At 47.4% G+C, this 19,881-nt stretch overlaps 1 non-coding gene across 1 annotated transcript; it reads left to right on the top strand.

Moving 5' to 3' along the window:
- The first annotated feature begins 4,884 nt into the window (after positions 1 to 4,884).
- LOC140854979 (small nucleolar RNA R71) lies at positions 4,885 to 4,991 on the top strand. The gene has a single exon (XR_012138072.1). It is a non-coding gene; the product is annotated as a small nucleolar RNA R71 (small nucleolar RNA).
- Positions 4,992 to 19,881: the final 14,890 nt, after the last annotated feature.

Raw genomic sequence — 19,881 nt, 5'->3', positions numbered from 1 at the left:
GTTTATCTAATTTATTTGTCCTAAGCAAACTGAAAACAAAGAAAGCATTAGAAATTAAATAAGCTGGGTTGCCTCCCAGAAGCGCTAAGTTTTATGTCTTCAGCCAGACCAGACCTCGAAGCAACTTAATCAGAATAAGTTGGTTCATAAAGAACCATGGCATCTTCAACAGTCTTGACAGGTAATTCCAAGAATGGTTTTAATTGTTGACCATTAACTTTAAAGATAACATCATTACTTGAGTTTTCAATCTCAACAGCTCCGTGTGAAAAGACTTTCTTTACTAAAAATGGTCCTGTCCATCTAGACCTAAGCTTTCCTGAAAACAGATGTAATCTAGAGTTATATAAGAGCACCTTTTGTCCGATATTGAAAGTTTTTCTTATAATTGATTGATCATGAAATGCTTTGGTTCGTTCCTTGTATATCCTTGCATTTTCATAGGCTTCATTTCTAAGTTCTTCTAATTCATTCAATTGAAGCTTCCTATGGTTTCCAGCGTCGTTCAAATTTGTATTTAGTTGTTTGATGGCCCACATGGCTTTGTGTTCTATCTCAATAGGCAAGTGACATGGTTTACCAAACACAATCCTATAAGGAGACATTCCTAGATTGGTCTTGAAAGCGGTTCGGTATGCCCAAAGTGCATCAATTAATTTCAAAGACCAATCCTTTCTATTGGCACTAACAGTTTTTTTCAGGATCTGTTTGATTTGTCGGTTTGACACTTCAACTTGCCCACTAGTTTGAGGATGATATGGTGTGGCTAATTTGTGGGTGACATTATACTTTTTCATCAATGTTGCAAAAGGTCGGTTACAAAAATGGATTTTTCGATCACTAATGATTGCCCTAGGAATACCGAAACAGGAGAGAATATTTTCTTTAAGAAACTTAATGACCATTTTGCTATCGGGTGTTCTACATGCAATTGCTTCTACCTACTTTGAAACATAATCAACTACTACTAGAATATATTCATTTCCAAAAGAATTTGAAAATGGTCCCATGAAATCGATCCCCCAAACATCAAAAACTTCAACTACCAAGATTGGGTTGAGTGGCATCATGTGTCGCTTGGTGATTCAACCCATTTTCTGATATTGAGCACAACTTTTACAATATTCATGAGCATCCTTAAACAAATTGGGCCAATAAAAACTACATTGGAGAACCTTAGCAGCAGTTTTCTTAGACGCGAAGTGACCCTCACATACTTGATCATGACAAAAAGATAAAATATTCATGACTTCGTTATCTGGGATACACCTTCTAATAATTTGATCAAGACATTGTTTAAAAAGATAAGGATCATCCCAAATAAAATACTTCACTTGGGCAAAGAATTTATATTTATCCTGCTTAGTCCAATAAGAAGGTATCTTACCTATGGCTAAATAATTTACAATATCAGCAAACCAAGGTTCAGTAGACACAGACATGAGTTGCTCATCTGGGAAAGATTCATTGATGGGTGGTTCACTAGATGGTGCGACTGGAATTCGGGACAAATGATCTGCTACAATGTTTTCATTGCCTTTCTTGTCCCTAATTTCTAGGTCAAATTCTTGAAGGAGCAAAATCCATCTGATTAAGTGTGCCTTGGCATCCTTCTTTGCTAGGAGATGTCTAATGGCTGAGTGATCGGTGTAAACAATGGTGTGGGTCCCAACCAAATAAGATCTAAATTTTTCTAAAGCAAAGACAACGGCAAGGAACTCCTTCTCAGTTGTGGTGTAGTTAAGCTGCGCATCATTTAAGGTTTTACTTGCATAATATATCACTCTAGGTAGCTTATTTATTCGTTGACCTAAGATTGCGCCCACAATATGATCGGACGCATCACACATTAATTCAAATGGTTCAGACCAGACAGGAGGATGAATGATTGGAGCTGATACAAGTGCATTTTTTAGAAATTCAAAGGATTCCAAGCACTCTTGAGTAAATTCAAATTTGGTTTCCTTTGCCAAAAGATTAGTCAATGGACGTGCTACTTTGCTAAAGTTGGCAATAAACCTTCTATAGAATCCAGCATGACCTAAAAATGAACGTATTTCTTTCACAGATTTAGGTGGTGGAAGACTTGCAATTAGATCTATTTTGGCCTTGTCCACTTCAATCCCATTTTTAGAAATGACATGGCCAAGAACTATTCCCTGTTTGACCATAAACTGATGTTTTTCCCAGTTGAGAACTAGGTGCTTCTCCTTACATCGTTCTAGAACTAATTGCAGGTGATTCAGACACTCGGAGAAGGTTAGGCCAAAAACAGAAAAGTCATCCATAAAAATTTTTAGAAATCGTTCTATCATATCTGAAAACATGCTGATCATGCATCTCTGGAAGGTTGCCGGTACATTACATAGTCCAAAGGGTATTCGTCTATAGGCAAAAGTACCAAATGGACAGATGAATGTAGTCTTTTCTTGATCTTCAGCGGCTATGGGGATCTGGTTGTAACCGGAGTATCCATCAAGAAAACAGTAAAACTCTTGTCCGGCTAGTCTTTCCAACATTTGATCAATAAATGGCAAAGGAAAGTGATCTTTCCTTGTCGCAGCATTCAACTTTCTATAGTCTATGCAGACCCTCCATCCCGTTTGGATCCTAGTTGGGATAAGTTCGTTTGCATCATTTTGGACCACTGTTACCCCAGATTTCTTGGGTACTACTTGAACTGGGCTTACCCAAGAGCTATCAGAAATAGGATAAATTATTCCACTATCTAGGAGTTTCAGAATCTCCTTTTTAACTACATCCTTCATAACTGGATTAAGCCTTCTTTGGACTTCTCTTGTTGGTTTAGCCTCTTCCTCTAAGTATATTCTATGTTGAACTATAGAAGGGCTTATTCCTTTGATATCTACAATGGTCCAACCTATTGCCTCTTGATTTGCTTTTAGAACTGACAATAACTCCTCCTCTTGCTTGGGATCTAGGTCTGATGCAATAATTACAGGCAAAGTTTCTTTGGGTCCTAGATATGCATACTTGAGATGTTCTGGGAGGGGCTTCAGTTCTAAAATGGGTGCTTCCTCTATCGATGGTTTAGGTGATGAGTTCACCATCTCAATGATTGGTTCAGTAGGAAGTGTCGATTCCTGATTAATCTGATTTTCTTTAAGTATTTCATTGACATCCTCAGACTCATGGATTAACCAGGGGTTAGACTCTAGGTCGACTTCATCATCACTAATGTCAATGGATTCATAAATACCATCTTGAACTACATTGACATCAGCATGAGAAGAGGATTCCTGTTCTAAGTTAAAAATATTAAGCTCAATGGTCATATTCCCAAAGGATAACTTCATTAGACCATTTCGACAATTGATTTCAGCATTGGCCGTAGCTAAGAATGATCTTCCTAAAATGACAGGTATATGTCCTTTAGGATTCGCAACTGGCTCAGTCTCTAAAACAATAAAATCTACAGGGAAAATAAAATTTTCAACCTTTATCAGAACATCCTCGACCATTCCCTTAGGGATCCTGAGAGATCTATCGGTTAATTGTAATGTGATCCCAGTAGGTTGAAGTTTTTCTAATCCTAGTTGTTCATACACCGAATATGGAAGGATATTCACACTAGCTCCTAGATCTAGCAAGGCCTTTTTTATATTGGTTTCTCCAATAACACAAGAAATTGTTGGAGCTCCAGGGTCCTTATATTTAATTGGCACATGGCTAGATAGGTATGAACTGACACTTGCAGCCAAAAATACTTTCTTTGGTACATTAGTGGTCCTTTTTCTAGTGCAGAGATCTTTTAAAAATTTGGCATAAGTTGGAACCTGATGGATTATATCTAAAAGAGGAATATTAACTTGGACTTGTTTAAATACCTCTAAAATTTTGTCTAAATGTTCAGATTTATTGGATTTCAGTCTGTTTGGAAAAGGAGCTCTAGGACTTTTAAGTACTGGACTAGGTGAATTTTCAGTTTCTGGTGCTTGAGGTTGAAAGGTAGTAGTTTTAGAAGGTGACTCGGCAGATGAGTCATCTATATCATCAAGTGCAACTACCTTATTGTCTATTTGTTTTCCTGATCTTAAGGTATGAATGGCATTTACACCATTAACTTGGTTTCCTTGTTGGGGTCGTGGATCATTTTGGTTCCTAGGATTTGGCTCAGGTTGGCTAGGTAACCTACCATGTTCTCGTTCACTAATGGTCGAAGCCAGCTGACTTACTTGCATTTCCAGACGGGCTATAGCTTGGGTGTTATTATTTATGAGTTGACCCGTGGTTTGCATAAAGCTGGTATGTGTCTTCATCATGGCTTCTAGGCTTTTCTCTAAAGAGGTAATTTTCTTGTCATTATCATGAAAGCCTGGCGGGTTGTTCATTACTAGGTTGGACCTTAGATTTTGCTGATTGAAATTTGGATTGCCTACATTAGGATTCTGGGACCATGAGAAATTCGGGTGATTCCTCCAACCTGGGTTATATGTGGGTGCATAAGGATTGTTCAATGGTCCTTGATAGGTGGCATTCACCTGTGCACACTCATTCGAGTAGGAACATTCTTCTAAGACATGGTCTGGTGCATTGCACCCTTTACACATGGGTGCAGATATTTGATTTACATTGGCTGGTCTCTGTAATTCTAAGGCTTTCAATCTACGTGTTAAGGTTGCAATCTTGGCCTCTGATGCTAGGGTTGGTTGAATTTGATGCATTCCTCCTCTTGAAGGTGTAGCTTTATCAGGTTCCCTAGTTATTTCCCACTGTAAATTTTTCTCGGCTAGGTCTTCTAAGAATTGCCAAGCTTCAGTAGTTTCTTTGTCCATAAATTGGCCTTGGCACATGGACTCTAGCATGGTTCTTGAGTTTGAATCTAACCCCTCATAGGTGATCTGGCATAGTCTCCAAGTTTCTATTCCATGGTGTGGGCATTGGGTCAAAAGATTCTTGAAATGATCAAAGTACTTCCAAAATGATTCACCAGCTAGTTGGTAAAATTGATTTATTTCATTCCTAATCCTAGCTATTTTATGATGGGAAAAATACTTTTTTAAAAATATTCTCACAAAGCCCTCCCAGGTAGTGACAGAATAGTTTGGCAGACTATAAAGCCACTTCTTAGCATTGTCCTTAAGGGCAAAGTTGATTAATCTAAGTTTGACCTCATCCTCTGTTAATTGCAGTTTCATGGTTGCACATACCTCCTCAAATTCTCTAATAAATATATAAGCATCCTCTAATCCTGTGAATTTTGGAAGCATATTTATGATTTGAGGTTTGATTTCAAAATTGTTAGCTGTGGGTTGTGTCAACCTGATACAAGATGGTTGGATGGAGCCAACTGGATAACACAAATCCTTAAGGGTCATGGGTTGGATTGGTTCAGCCATTGGAACAACAGGAATTGACTCAATTCTAACTAGACGACCCGACACTCTTCTCCACACACGAGGTGTACGATTCTCGATGTTTATACAATTTTTTTTTTCAAACAAGTGAAACAATAAATTAAACTCAATCTATCCTAGGGTTAACCTAAATCTAGACAGCTCCTAACTTGTTCCAAGATGACCCTTCAAGCCTTCCAAGTGGAGATTGATCAACTAGTTAGCCAGGTAAGTATAAGAGGTGGGAGGTTCACTCATCGTTGCCTTTCTAGACACCAAACGAGTTGGCCAGGCCAGCAACTGAATCAATTTAACAAACCACCCTCAGGGACTTGCCTAAACACCAACTAATCAAACAACTCAAACTTGGTAGAACTCTCAGGGTTCCTTGTCCTATTGAGCTCGAATTCCTTAAGGTTGACGTCTAATTGATTTTAAGATTAAAGGTCTAGGTAATGCAATATGATAGAGATGATTTTTGGGCTAAGGAAGGGTAATGAAATCCCCACCTTATCTTGTTAATGGGTTGATGCCTTTAGATTAATTATGAAAATACAAATGCAAATAAACAAGATGATCAAGAATGTAAAAGATTTTAATTTAGAATTTTTTTTTTTAATTTTGATATTTTACTTCACGATTATGAAATATCTTTTGTTTTATTTTATTTTATTATTATTTTTTTTTGTGATTAAGTAAATTCAAATGATTAGGTCTAAAGGAAAAGTAATTAACTAAAAATAATAAAAGAGAAATTAGAAGCGTACCTGAGTTTTCCAGCAATCATCAACTAAATATAGAAACCTAAAGGAAAAAGAAAGAGAGTTATAAAGCACGAAGAACAAATATTTGAAAATAATTTAAAACGCCAAATCCCCAGCAACGGCGTCAAAAACTTGATGTGCAAATCTTAAAATTTGTAAATAAAACCGCAAGCGCACGGTGTGCAGAGTAGCACGACCAGCGAGTACGGGTCGATCCCACAGAGACTTGGTTTAAAAACGATTTTCAAATCTATGCTCAAGCGAGCTTTAACAAAAATCGAAAGTCGAAAGTTGTTTGCTAAAGACAATAAGACTAAGGATCTAGAGTTTTTGAATCCACTAGATCTAGATTAGGGAATTCTACCTAGAATTTTTCTTATTAATCCTAACGACTACTCCTCTTGTCTTTCCCAAGCATAGATTATGAAGGGACTAAGGCCCAACGATAACCCATCAAGATTCTTTACAGGGGAGTAGTAACTAGGATCCCTTAGGGTTTTCTCCTCCTATGCACTGAATCAAGCATGAACTATGAAGGGACTCTGACCCAACTGTAGTTCATCAAAAATTCTTGGCAAAAGAGGAAGAAAAAGAAACCCTAAGAAAAAGAAAGAACCCTATGTAAAATCCCTACTCATGATCTAGCTTCATCGCAAACCCTAGAAGGGATGCTTAGCTAGACATGATCTAAATCTACATGCAAAATTTAAATGCAGAAAAATAAACTACTCTAATTTCATAAATTAAACTATCCTAATTGCATAAATTTAAACTGCATAATTTAAACTATCCTAATTGCAAGAAAAAGAAATTGCATAATGTAAAGAGATGAAATTGCATAAAAATAAGATTTTATATAAAAAAAAAAAATTTATTACAAAAATCTCAAAGCTCGAGGCTTGAGAAGAGAGCTAAAAACCCCACTATCTAGGGTTACAAGCTTGATCGGAAGGAAGAATACATAAAACAAGGGCCTTTGGGGGCTTTTTATAGGCATTTGGGGTTATAAGGTTTTCAAAACTTTAGATGTGGGACTAAGAGGTTTTAGAGGGTTGTTAGGGGGGTTTATGGTGTGCCGATGGGTCCATGGTCCATGCGCCTGTTGCTGTGGACCAGGCGGCTAATCAGATCACCAAATTAGTTGATTTTTGACCAATTTTGATATGATTTGACTCGGATTTGACCCAATTGAGTCTTCTTTCTTCATTCTTCAATTCCTGGGTCAATTTAACTCCGTTTTGCATAAAATTTGCGCCGTTGGAATCCTCTTTCCTTGTTCTTTCTATTGATGATCTCTTCTTCTGTAAAATATAATAACAAGTATCAATTTTTTAATAAAGTTAGATAATTTAGATATTAATTGATACTTTTTATGTCAATTTGTGACATAAATCAGTCATCCATTCTGATTCTCATTCCAAACCTTAATTATCCCAACCAAACATCCTTTTAAAAGTTTGTGAGTTTGAAATATATCTAAATTTTGAGCCTGTAAAATATATGCTTTCATTGCAAATTCATTGTAACAAATTCATGCTAGATAATTTTATGGTTCAAAGATGATAAAAAATCTTCATTTATATATTATATGTCTGGCTCAAATTAACTAGACACATGCAAACACATGCACAAATGAAAAGCACACCTTCGGTAAATGCAATCTCTTTTGCAATGTCTCTTCTTAATACCATTTAAAAGGTTTTGGAAATAAATAGAAGAGTGAAAGTAAATATATAGCATACTAATTGTATGACTTTTTTATTTTTTATTTTATTTCTAAACACTAATTTTTCCCCTAAATTTTTTTAATTTAATACATCATATTGGCTATATTGAACTCCTTGCTATATTGTGTGATATACAAATATTGAAGCACTCCTGTGTTATTCATGTTTGTCTAAAGCAATCATGTATACCGATATTTTTGGATATTTTTACCTTGAGATCTAAATAGAAGACATATGTAACATATTTGATTAGATATGCAGACAAACATTTTTGACATGTTCTAGGGATGTATTAATAACCATAACATAAAATGTGTTGACTATTGCTCTCTTTGGTTGGATTGGCTTTCCATATATTTGCTATCTACACAACCATAAAACTTGCATAATTTTAATTCACATATAGTTCTATAGGAATAGAAACAACAAAGCTGAAACAACCTCACTAGATAATAAGATAGTCTTCAAAGAGATATTCAAATGTAGTCCTCATGCATTTCTCACATGATTGCTAATGTGAAGGAACTGATAAAAAGAAAAAGAAAAAGAATACCTAGGATTAATATAGAATGTTGTCACTGCAAAAGAAAAAATTTAGAATTAAATTTTAATAGAATAGGCAACTTCCAAAGGAGAGCCATCAGCAAAAGAATTATGATAGAAGAAACTAAAAATAAGAACCGGACACCTTACTTCACAAAAATACAATAGGGCAAGATGTCCCACCAATCTCCATACCATTTTTACATTGTCACTCATGATTTTACATGTCAAAACAAGAGATTGGCAATCTGGAACTAATATGAAAAAGTTAAGTATTAAGATGGCGAAAAAAATCTACAAAGAAATACCAACTAAAGATCCAACTTTCAATGGAGATCAATGATAAAAAATTAATATATCAGAAGATCTAAAAGAAAAGAAGATTGGACATATAAGCCTAAAGAATTCCAACAGAGTGAGATGTCCAACCAATCTCTGTCCTAAATCTAGATTACATAGTGCTGATTTTGCAGGTGACAGAGAGACCGACATAACTAGAATTAATATCAAAGGCCAAGTGTCGCAATGATGAAAAAAGTTTAAAAATAATTGCAACAAGATATCTAACGGTTAAAAAAGAAGAAAATATAGAATTTTATGTGTCGAAAGAAATTAAAGAAATTAGGGATTTGGCATCGCGCATCAAAAAGATCCAATAAGGTAGGATATCTAGCGAATTTCTATCCTACTTTCAAATTGGATATCATGATTTCATATACATGAAAAAAGGGAGGAGATGTCGTACTTAGAGTATTATGGAGGATCAAGTGTTCTATTAATATATATATAAAAAAAAATCTGAAAATAGATTCCAACATATCAATATTTAAAAGAAAATCCAATGGTAGAATTTTTGTGTCATGGTAATTTATAAAAAGAAAAATGAGAGGGGATATCTAAGCCTCAAATAAATCAAATAGTATAGGATATGCAATCCCGATTTTTAATTGCCATTTGTTCATGATGTTTCTGGTTATCTATACATCAAAATAAAGGGGTTTATGTCCAATCTTGATTGCCATTTGTTCATGTTTCTGGTCATGTATGCATCTCGCACGATAAATTACCATATAATAAACATGCAAGCAAAGAGGAAACTATAGCTAGGCTCTAAATATATTCCAAGTATCGCAAGAAAAGAATAAGATGCAAGAAAAATTGAATTTTTTTTTTTATTTTCCAAATATGCGATGTATGCATATCTATTTGCCCTCTCACGCTCTTCTATCCTTTATCGATTGTCTAGTTTCTCTTCTCTCTATCTCCTTGCTCCAACGTGGGAGCTACAAGAATGAGGAAGGATGGTGTTGGGGGATGCCCACCGACCGACCGACCGACTGTCGGAGGGCCCGACCGACTGGCGGTCCGACCGACCGACCGACCGTCGGTGGCCCGACCGACCGACTGACGGCCCAACCACCTCCGACGGACGACTCCGACTGACCGATAGACCGACCGATAGTCGGTCGGGGCGACCGACTGACAGATGCCATCAGCGGTTAACTACCGGCCATTCTACGGCCCATCGCCGGCCGGGGGTATGTCGGGCGTAACCATCCCGACCGACTGAACCTGGAGGTCTGATGGCCGACTTACATGATGCTCGCCGACCAATGGAGGGGCCCGACACCACTCAGCTGGCTACCGACTTTGGGTCGGTCGGCTCCTCCAACCACCGTACAGCCGCCAGACGTTGTCAGCTCTGACACGGACATACGGCGCAGTTACCTAGGGGCATTGTCCCGCCGAGAGCCGGGTCAACCCTGGTGATTGGACGGCCACACGGCGACATGACATTTTTACGGCGGCTCTGACAGTCCACAGTGAGTTGACAGTTCCTCACTTGTCCGCGCCATTAATGACGGCGCCATACCTAGCTCCACTATATATACCGGAGAAGGCAACAGTGCAAAGGATGGATCCGCCCGTCTCTCCCACATACGCAGGCTCGCTCCTCTCCCTCTCTCTCTCTCTTTCTCAGAGCTCTCCGTCTGCATTTCACTGTTGCCCAGTCACCTCTCTGACTTGACCGTCGGAGGGTCCCCACCGAAGCCGCCTCCGGTCAGTGCGGACTTCCTTTTGCAGGTGCACGCTCCCCGGCGATCGGATGACGAGGCGATTGGCCGCAACAGATTGGCGCGCCAGGAAGGGGGAACAGCATGACAAAGACAAGAGCTCAACGATCGAGAGTCACTGGGTCGGCCAGGCGCTCTTCCCGTCGGGAAGAGGCCTCTCCACCACCGCCGGCGGCGGAGCCTAGCCCTCCGCGCCCTGCAGTGACCACGGAGGCCCAGATTGCGGCCATCGTACGGCAGATGACCGTACTGACCGACGCAGTCAAAAGCCTCCAGCAGCAACCGACGGCCCGACCTATGCCTTCCAGGAGCAGCCGCTGACGACCGCGCCGATCCCTGTCGCCTCCACACGAGCACTCCCAACAGCGCTCCCACGGAGAGGAGGAGGGACGACCACGGCGCGACGACCGACGGTCCCAGCGGCCCTCTCCTTCCCCGTTGGAACGGGCAAGGAAGGAGAAGCGGCCGCGCACACCGTCGGCCTCCCTTTCAGAATCTTTCGGAGGCTCCACCCCTGGGGTCTCCCAGCATCGACGAGCGGATGACTACGAGCGACGGTTCGAGAAAATCGACCGCCGACTCGCCCAATTGCAGTCGGACGGCCAGAAGTCTTCGAACGACGTCGACTTCCAGACCGCCCAATCTCTCTCCCGACTGGTCCTCGACGAGCCGATTCTCAGTCGGTTCAAGATGCCGCACGTGGAGCCATACGACGGCTCCACCGACCCAGTCGACCACCTCGAGAGCTATAAAGCTCTCATGACGATTCAAGGGGCAACCGACGCTCTTTTCTGCATCGGCTTCCCCGCTACGCTCCGCAAGGCTGCCAGGGCTTGGTACTCCGGTCTTCGATCGGGCAGTATCCATTCCTTCGCGCAGCTCGAGCACTCGTTCGTGGCCCATTTCAGCACTAGCCGAAAGCCGCCGCGAATGTCGGACGGCCTTTTCTCCCTCAAGCAGGGAGAAAACGAGACGCTCCGACACTTCATGGCGCGATTCAACGCGACCACGCTCGAGGTCCCGGACCTCAACGAAGACATGGCTGTTTCAGCCATGAAGCGGGGCCTGAGGTCGTCCCGATTTACTTATTCTCTGGACAAGACCCTCCCCCGAACATATGCCGAGCTACTGGAGTGCGCATACAAGTATATGCACGCGGACGAAGGAGCGTCCGACCGACGTTTGGCCGAGCCCAAGGGTCCGAAGGAAAAGCGGAGAAAAGGTCGGGAGCCTGTCGAACTAAGCAGGCCCCCGACCAATAGTCGGCTTTCTCCACCCCGACAGATCCAAAAATCACCCCGACGACAGACTCCGAGGCCGGTGCGTCCCAGGTATGACTCCTACACTCCTCTCTCCGCTCCCCGTGCGCAGATCCTGATGGAGATCGAGGGAGAAGAATACCTGCGACGGCCTTCGCCTCTGAAGGTAAAGGGCCTCGACCATCAGAAGTACTGCCGGTTCCATCGGAGCCACGGCCACGACACCGAGCGGTGCATCCAGTTGAAGGATGAGATCGAAAATCTCATCCGCCGGGGGTATCTCGGCAAATTTCGGAAGGGTCCGCCGACCCAACCGATTGCCGAACGACACCCCCAGCCGACTGAAGAGGCGCCGACTAACCAGCCGACGGCCGGAGTCATCAACATGATCTCCAAGCGGCTGGGATCGGGGACGTCAGTAGGAGGGGAGCCGACGAAAAGGCCACGCCCGGACGACGTAATCACCTTCACAGAAGATGACGTTCGGGGCATCCAGACTCCCCACGACGACGCTGTTGTTGTGTCGGCGACAATAGCCAATTATGATGTAAAATAAATTTTTGTTGATAATGGAAGTTCGACGAATGTTTTGTTTTACTCGACCTTCTCCCGAATGCGACTGTCAACTGGCCGACTCAAAAGGATCCCTGTGCCCCTGATCGGCTTTGCCGGAGACACTGTCACGACAGAGGGAGAAATTACCCTGCCCGTGACGGTCGGCACCGAACCACAACAAAGCACGGTCTCCCTCACTTTCGCGGTCACCCAAGTTCCTTCGGCCTACAACGCCATACTCGGACGACCCAGATTGAACGCCCTCAAGGCGATCGTCTCGACGTACTATCTCCTTGTTCGATTCCCAACCAAAAATAGAGTCGGAGAGATGCGCGGAGATCAACAGCTCTCCCGACGATGCTTCCAAATCTCCGCTAAAAACGATGAGACGAAGGATCCTCTAACAATCGACAAACTGGACCAGCGGGAGGAGGAAGAACGTGGTTCGCCGGTCGAGCAGCTCGAGGCGATCCCGATAGGAGAAAATCCTGACAGAAAAGTTTGGGTCGGGTCTCAATTGCCCGACACCGAACGTCACCGACTGGCAGAGCTGCTGACGGCCAACGCCGATATATTCGCTTGGTCGGCAGCAGATATATCGGGCATCCCTCCAGAAACAATTACTCACCGACTCAACATCGACCCGACGATGAAGCCGGTGAGGCAGAAGAAGAGGTCCTTCGCTCTGGAGAGGCAGAGGGCCATCGACGAAGAAGTGGACAAGCTGCTCGAAGCAGGCTTCATTCGGGAATCCACGTATCCCGATTGGCTCACCAATGTTGTTATGGTCAAGAAGGCCAACGGGAAGTGGAGGATCTGCATCGACTATACCGACCTAAACCGAGCCTGCCCGAAGGATAGCTTCCCACTTCCGAAGATCGACCAACTGGTGGATGCGACGTCCGGATTTCGACTGCTCAGCTTCATGGACGCCTTTGCCGGGTACAATCAGATCCGGATGGCGCATGAAGACGAGGAGCACACCGCGTTCGTAACTCCCAAGGGCCTCTACTGTTATCGGGTGATGCCCTTCGGATTGAAGAACGCCGGTGCCACCTACCAGCGACTCGTCAATAAGGTCTTCAAAGACCAGATCGGGCGTAACATGGAGGTGTACGTGGATGACATGCTGGTGAAGAGCACGCAGATCCCGGACCATGTTCAGGATCTCGAGGAGACCTTCCGCACCCTTCGACGACACCGAATGAAGCTCAACCCGACCAAATGTGCTTTCGGGGTGACCTCAGGGAAGTTCCTCGGATTCCTCGTTTCTCAGAGAGGGATCGAGACCAACCCTGAGAAGATAAAGGCAATCCTCGACATGCGTCATCCGAACACCAAGAAGGAGGTCCAACAGCTGAACGGAAGAATCTTGCTCTTAGCCGATTCATTTCCCGGTCGGCTGAAAGGTGCCTCCCGTTCTTCAAAATTCTGCGTCAAGCGAACGGCTTTTCTTGGTCGGATGAGTGCGAACAGGCCTTCGAAGACCTGAAAAGGTACTTGGCTTCCCCGTCGTTGCTCGTAAAGCCGCAGGTCGGGGAGACCTTGTATCTCTACTTGGCCACATCTTCCGAGGCGATCAGTTCGGTGCTTGTTCGAGAAAACGAGTGTCGAACTCATCAGCCCATCTACTACACCAGCAAAGTGCTCCACGGTGCCAAAGCCAGATACTCAGAGACGGAAAAGATGATTTTCGCCCTGACCGTCTTCGCGCAGCGGCTTCGACCATACTTCCAGGCCCACGCCATCGTGGTACTCACCAACCGGCCCCTGAGGGCCATACTGCGCCGACCCGACACATCCGGACGACTCGCTAAGTGGGCGATGAAGCTTAGCGAGTTCGACATTCAGTACCGACCAAGGCCTGCCTTGAAGGCCCAGGTCTTGGCCGATTTCATCGCCGAATGTCCGACGACCGATCGAGGGTCGGGAGCTGAAGGCCTGGGACGAGGTTCGGTCTCTGAGCCAGACCCGATCTCCACCTGGGTACTCCACATCGACGGAGCCTCCAACGCTCAGGGAAGCGGGGCTGGGCTCCTGCTCACGAATTCGGATGGGGTAGTCACCGAGTACGCCCTCCGGTTCGACTTCAAGGCCTCCAACAATCAAGTCGAATACGAGGCACTCCTCGCGGGCTTGAGGATGGCGAAGGAGCTGGGCATCGACAGCCTCCGGGCATTCTCCGACTCTCAGCTGATTGTGGGGCAGGTCAAGGGCGACTTCGAGGCACGAGATCCGACCATGATCAAGTATCTTCAGAAGGTGAAGGACCTCGTGGCACGCCTCGAGTATTTCAAGATCTCCCACATCCCCGATCGGAGAACGCCCGCGCCGATGCTCTCTCCAGATTGGCAACGTCGGCCTATGACTCTTTGGGTCGGACGTTCGTCAAAAACCTCCAGCAGCCGAGCATCGATCGGGTCGAAGAAGTGCAGCAGCTAACGTTCGAACCAAGTTGGATGGACCCGATCGTCCAGTACCTGACTGACGGGATCAGTCCAGAAGATCCCGCGGAGGCCAAGCGACTCCGTTGGGCGGCGTCGCAGTATGTGATCATGGACGGCCGACTCTACAAAAGGTCGTTCTCCCTCCCTCTGCTCAGGTGCTTGGGGCCGACCGACGCCGACTACGCTCTCCGAGAGGTTCACGAAAGAATTTGTGGGAATCACTTGGGGGGCAAGTCCCTAGCCTTCAAGGTCCTGCGACAAGGCTACTACTGGCCGACCATGAAGAAGGATACGGCAGAGTTGGTCCGAAGGTGCAAGCCATGCCAAAAGTATGCCAATATTCAGCACCAACCGGCCAGCCAGATCGCTCCCATTGTCGCTCCGTGGCCCTTCGCTCAGTGGGGAGTCGATATTCTCGGCCCCTTCCCACCGGCGTCGGGCCAGAGGAAGTTCATCGTTGTCGCCATCGACTACTTCACGAAGTGGGTCGAGGCCGAGCCTTTGGCGCAGATCACTGAACGGAAGATGGAGGACTTCATCCAAAAGTCCATCATCTTCAGGTTTGGATTGCCGCACACCATCATCACCGACAACGGACGGCAATTCGACAACCAAGACTTCAGAGACTTCTGCGCCAGGTTCCACATCCGCCACCGACTAACTTCAGTCGGGCACCCACAGTCCAACGGTGAGGTTGAGGTGACCAACCGAACCTTGCTCCATGGACTCAAGACCCGACTGAATGAAGCCAAAGGTCTCTGGGTCGACGAGCTGGGCTCCGTTCTGTGGGCCTACCGAACGACCCCCCGCATCCCGACCGGGGAGTCGCCGTTCAGTTTGGCCTACGGGACAGAAGCTATGATCCCGCTCGAGATCGGCCTACCATCTTCAAGGGTCGAACAGTACCAAGAGCCGGACAACTCCGAGAGTCGGAGGGCCGACCTGGACCTCCTCCCCGAACTGCGAGATGAGGCTCAAATCCGAATGGCTTCATACCGACAGAGGGTCGCCCGATACTACAACGCCAAGGTCAGACCAAAGCTCTTCAGGCCTGGCGACCTAGTCTTGAGGAAGGCAGAAGTGTCGAAGCCCTTGGACCAAGGGAAGCTGGCTCCCAACTGGGAAGGACCCTACAAGGTTGCTGATACCTTCGGGCCGAGAGCCTATCGGCTGGAGACCCTCGAGGGGAAGCCCATTCCCCGGACTTGGAACGCCGACAACTTGAAGCTGTATTACCAGTGAATTTTGTAATTCGATAGTCGGAATACAAGTTCAGTTTGAAATCTCGGAGTCTTAAGATCTTCGACTAGTGATCGGCGCTCAGCCACAACGTATCGACGTGAACCTAGCACCGACGATGCATCGGACTCTTGCGAGCACCGACGCATCTACAATAACAGGAGTCGACACTCCTTCGACGACTCGTCGGACCTTCACAAGGGCCGACGGACTCTTACAAACGGGAGTTACACTCCTCCGACTTTCGGCAACACATCCGCCCAAAGGCCGATGCAGCTGTTGCGACGGGAGTTCATACTCCTTCTACGGTCGAATTTTCGGGCAGAATCCATCGGTCGACAGGCCGATCGGGCCCCGACCGAAGAAAGGCTAAAAGCCCATGCGACTATTGTCGCGACTTCCGACCAGGCTACGGCCGGTCGAGGGATATTCGGCTTACCACCGTCTATCACACGATGCGACCTTAGTCGCACCCACGACTTGCCGACCGACCTACGGCCGGCTGAACGACATTCGGCTTGCCACCGTCTGTCAAAGGACATAGAACCCGACGCAAGAGCATGGGGACCCGACTTACTATCGTTCCCCCGACACTGCGCTGGACGACGATCGACTAAATTCATCTATGGAAGTCCGGATACCGAACCTTTGCCAGGTTCGGTCGGCTCCCGACTCAATAGATGCACCCGACTGACGACTTCGACTATTGGAAGCCGACCTAAAGTCGGGACCCATTCTACTTTCGGGGATGCGCAAGTTGTCGGAGTCCTACCGACTCACGTGAGTTAGTGGCTTACTTAAGTTAGCGACTAAAGTTCGACATCACAGCTATAGTCGGCATTACAAACAGGAAGGAAAAAGAAAGAAGTTTCATTCATTGATGAAGAGAAATTACAGAGTCGGGTCGAAGCCCGATTACATGTATTTTCAAAAAGACAAAAAGTAAAGGTAGTCGGCAGGGCCGATCATCCGTCCAAATCGATCTCTTCGACTAACGGAGGATCGGGGATGATCGGCGTTTCGGCCATGAGCGGCGCTGGATCGGCGGCCGAAGGATGGACTTCAGTCGGCGAAGGAACTTCGGTTGGCACCTGCTCCGAGATGGCTTCCTCTGCTACGACGATGCCTCCCGACGGCTGGTCGGCCACCTCCTCGGCCTCTTCTCCTTCGGCCCTTTCCTCCTCAGCTAGCGGTGGACGATGCAGCTGACGTCCAGATCGGGGTACAAGGCATGGACGGCATCCCAACCATCCTCGAACCCGACCCGGTATGAGGCGAAGCCCGATTCGAGCATCTCCTCCCGGTATTGGTCGGAGGCCCGAAAGTCCTTCACCGCCCGATCGGCCGACTCCCTCGCCGACCTTGCCTCGTCCTCAGCTCGGGCGAGCTCCTGCCTCACCGACTCCGCCTCGACCTTCGCCATTTCGGCGTCGATCTGGGCGATGGACAGCTCCTCTTCGGCTTCCGCGAGCTTCTCCAGGCTGACCCGAAGTTGCTCGCGTTCCCCTTGAAGTTCGGCAGTTGCACCATCCCGTTCGCGTCGAAGACGACGCACGGCCCGACCTTTGTGCCTGGCCTCCTTCTTGGCCGACTGTAGTTCGGACCCAAGCCGGGAGACCTCGTCGACTAACTTGGCCTCCCGGTCGGCCGACTGCTGGAGTTGTTCGGCCAACATTGCCCTCTCAGCTTCGGCCGCCGCCGACTTCTCCTTGAAGGCTGCCCGAACGTTGCCGAACCTCCGGTACCCGACCTCAAGTTCGAACATTGTGAAGATTAGCTGTCGACCAAAAAGCTTCGTCAGAATCGCACGACAAGAAAAATTTCTAAGTTGAAAGAAAGGTGACGCGAAGCTTACCTCAACCATCGTCGGGCAGAACCGCGACAGCATCTCGGTCACCTGCCGAGACCGCAGTGATTCTACGTCGGCTGGGAGGAGGATCCCTTGGCACAACCTCCTCGCAAGGTTGTGGTCGGCCAACGCCGACGCACCCTCGGGGTAGTATGCGCTGGGAGGCATTGAACGGCTCCCCGACCTATCCTCCTTCGCGGGCTCCATCAGGGCTTTCCCCCGATCAGCTGCCTCGACCGACGGGACTGGCAGCGATGGCACGCTGGAGTTCGACCCGGCGCCCCCCGTTGCGCCTGCGGACGCCGCTGGATGATGTTCGATTTTCCGAACGTCATCCGGCTCCACCCGCATCGGCGAAACCGCCGATATTTCTTCGGCCGCCTCCTCAGTCGGCCTCTCCTCAGCTAGGACCGTCGGAGCCACAAGGGCTATGACCGGCTCCGACTGGTCAGTCACCGACGCCTCGACGGTTGGCGGAGCTGGGGTTGGTTTCTTTGCAGGGCGCGAAGGGCCGGCCCCCGATGCTGGCCTCTTCCTCGTGGCGAACTGCCGAATCTCGGCATCCGTCGGCCTCATCCTCGTGGTGTCCCTGCAATACCGACAAGAGAGTTAAAGGCTGGACCAAAAGCCGACCAAAGATGAACAAAAGAAAAGCCGGAGGATCGGGCGATACCTATTCGGGGACCAGACTCAAGTCGGCGTCATAGAGAGCTTGTTCGGTAACAAGCTCCCTCTGCTTCGGTACCGACATGTCCTTCAGTCGGTGGAAGTCCTCCCGGTCGTCCGCATCCACCCGACTGTTGTCGTTGGCCTCGGTTCGGGGTATACCCCAACGAGAAGGAAAGCCCAAGAAGAAGAGGAGGAACAAAGAAAAACTGGTTCTTCCATCCATGAATGGACGACGGAAGACCAGTTATGAAAGCGAGACCCTTCCGGGGGTTGAAGAGCCACCACCCTCGGGCTTTAGGGTGGGGTCGGAGCACAAAGAAGGCCCGAAAGAGTGAAACGTGGGGGTTGGTCGGCAAGAGCTGACACAACAGTGCGAAAGAAATGATTAAACGAACAGAGTTCGGCGCCAGTTGCGCCGGACAGAGTCCGTAGTAATCAAGTAGATTTCGGACGAACTCCGGATCGAAAGTCGAAGACCCGCGCGAAGGTCTTCAACGTACAGCGCCAGATCGCCAGGCGGAGGGTTGTTGACCCGACCGCGGCCCCTGGAGCGGAGAGCCGAAACTGCTCCGGGATGCGATAGTGCTCCCGAAGCTGATCGACATTCGGCCCCGAAAGCGAGGAGGCCTCATCTTCCGGAGCCGATCGGGAGTCGTCGGTCGGGTTCCCCGACCGAGCTCCCTGAGTCGGTTTCCTGGTCATTATGCAGGGACCGAAAGAGAAAAAAGAGAAGAAAGGAAGGAAGAAGGAGAAGGGGGGACCACGAACCAGATGGACCCTCCGGAAGCGAAGAAGAGCTCTGCCCGCGACGACTGAGAAATCGCCCGGAAAGAGTTTCCCCCAGCGAAATGTTGCAAATGTGGGTCAGGGGTCCGGGAGGTCCTATATATATAGGGCCGACCGACGGCCGAGATCCTTCGCGGCCGATCGAAGACCTGCAGATGCGCGACGCGTGGCGCCCACCGGTTGGCGGAGGATTCGGCGCGCCCGCCCGGGACGGCCGCACCGCCCGCATTAATGCCGGAGGGGACGCGGCCAACACCGTGACACGCGGCACGCGGGGCGCGGCCCATGCATTCACGCGCCCGCGCCGGTTCGCGTTCCCGATGGGACGCCTGACAGCGGCCCTCTCTCCCGTAATCGGCGCCGAACATTCGATCGACTGACGTCGTATCGTCCGGCGCCTGATCTTCTGGCACGACGCAACGTCTGGCGATGACGGGACGTGGCATCTGACACCTGACGCCGACGTGACCTCTGACATCGACTAGACGTCCGGATCGCTGGACATTCATGAGGCGTCTGACATCGGATCATCCGGCGGTACGGTCGGATCTACACGTGCGACAAATCCACTCCAGTCGTCCGGGATTGCTGCCCGAATGGAAGCATCGGCC

This window comes from Elaeis guineensis, chromosome 1, assembly GCF_000442705.2.
Source record: "Elaeis guineensis isolate ETL-2024a chromosome 1, EG11, whole genome shotgun sequence".
NCBI lineage: Eukaryota > Viridiplantae > Streptophyta > Magnoliopsida > Arecales > Arecaceae > Elaeis > Elaeis guineensis.
Note: the sequence above shows the minus strand (reverse complement) of the source record. Positions and strands in the feature narration are given on the sequence as shown.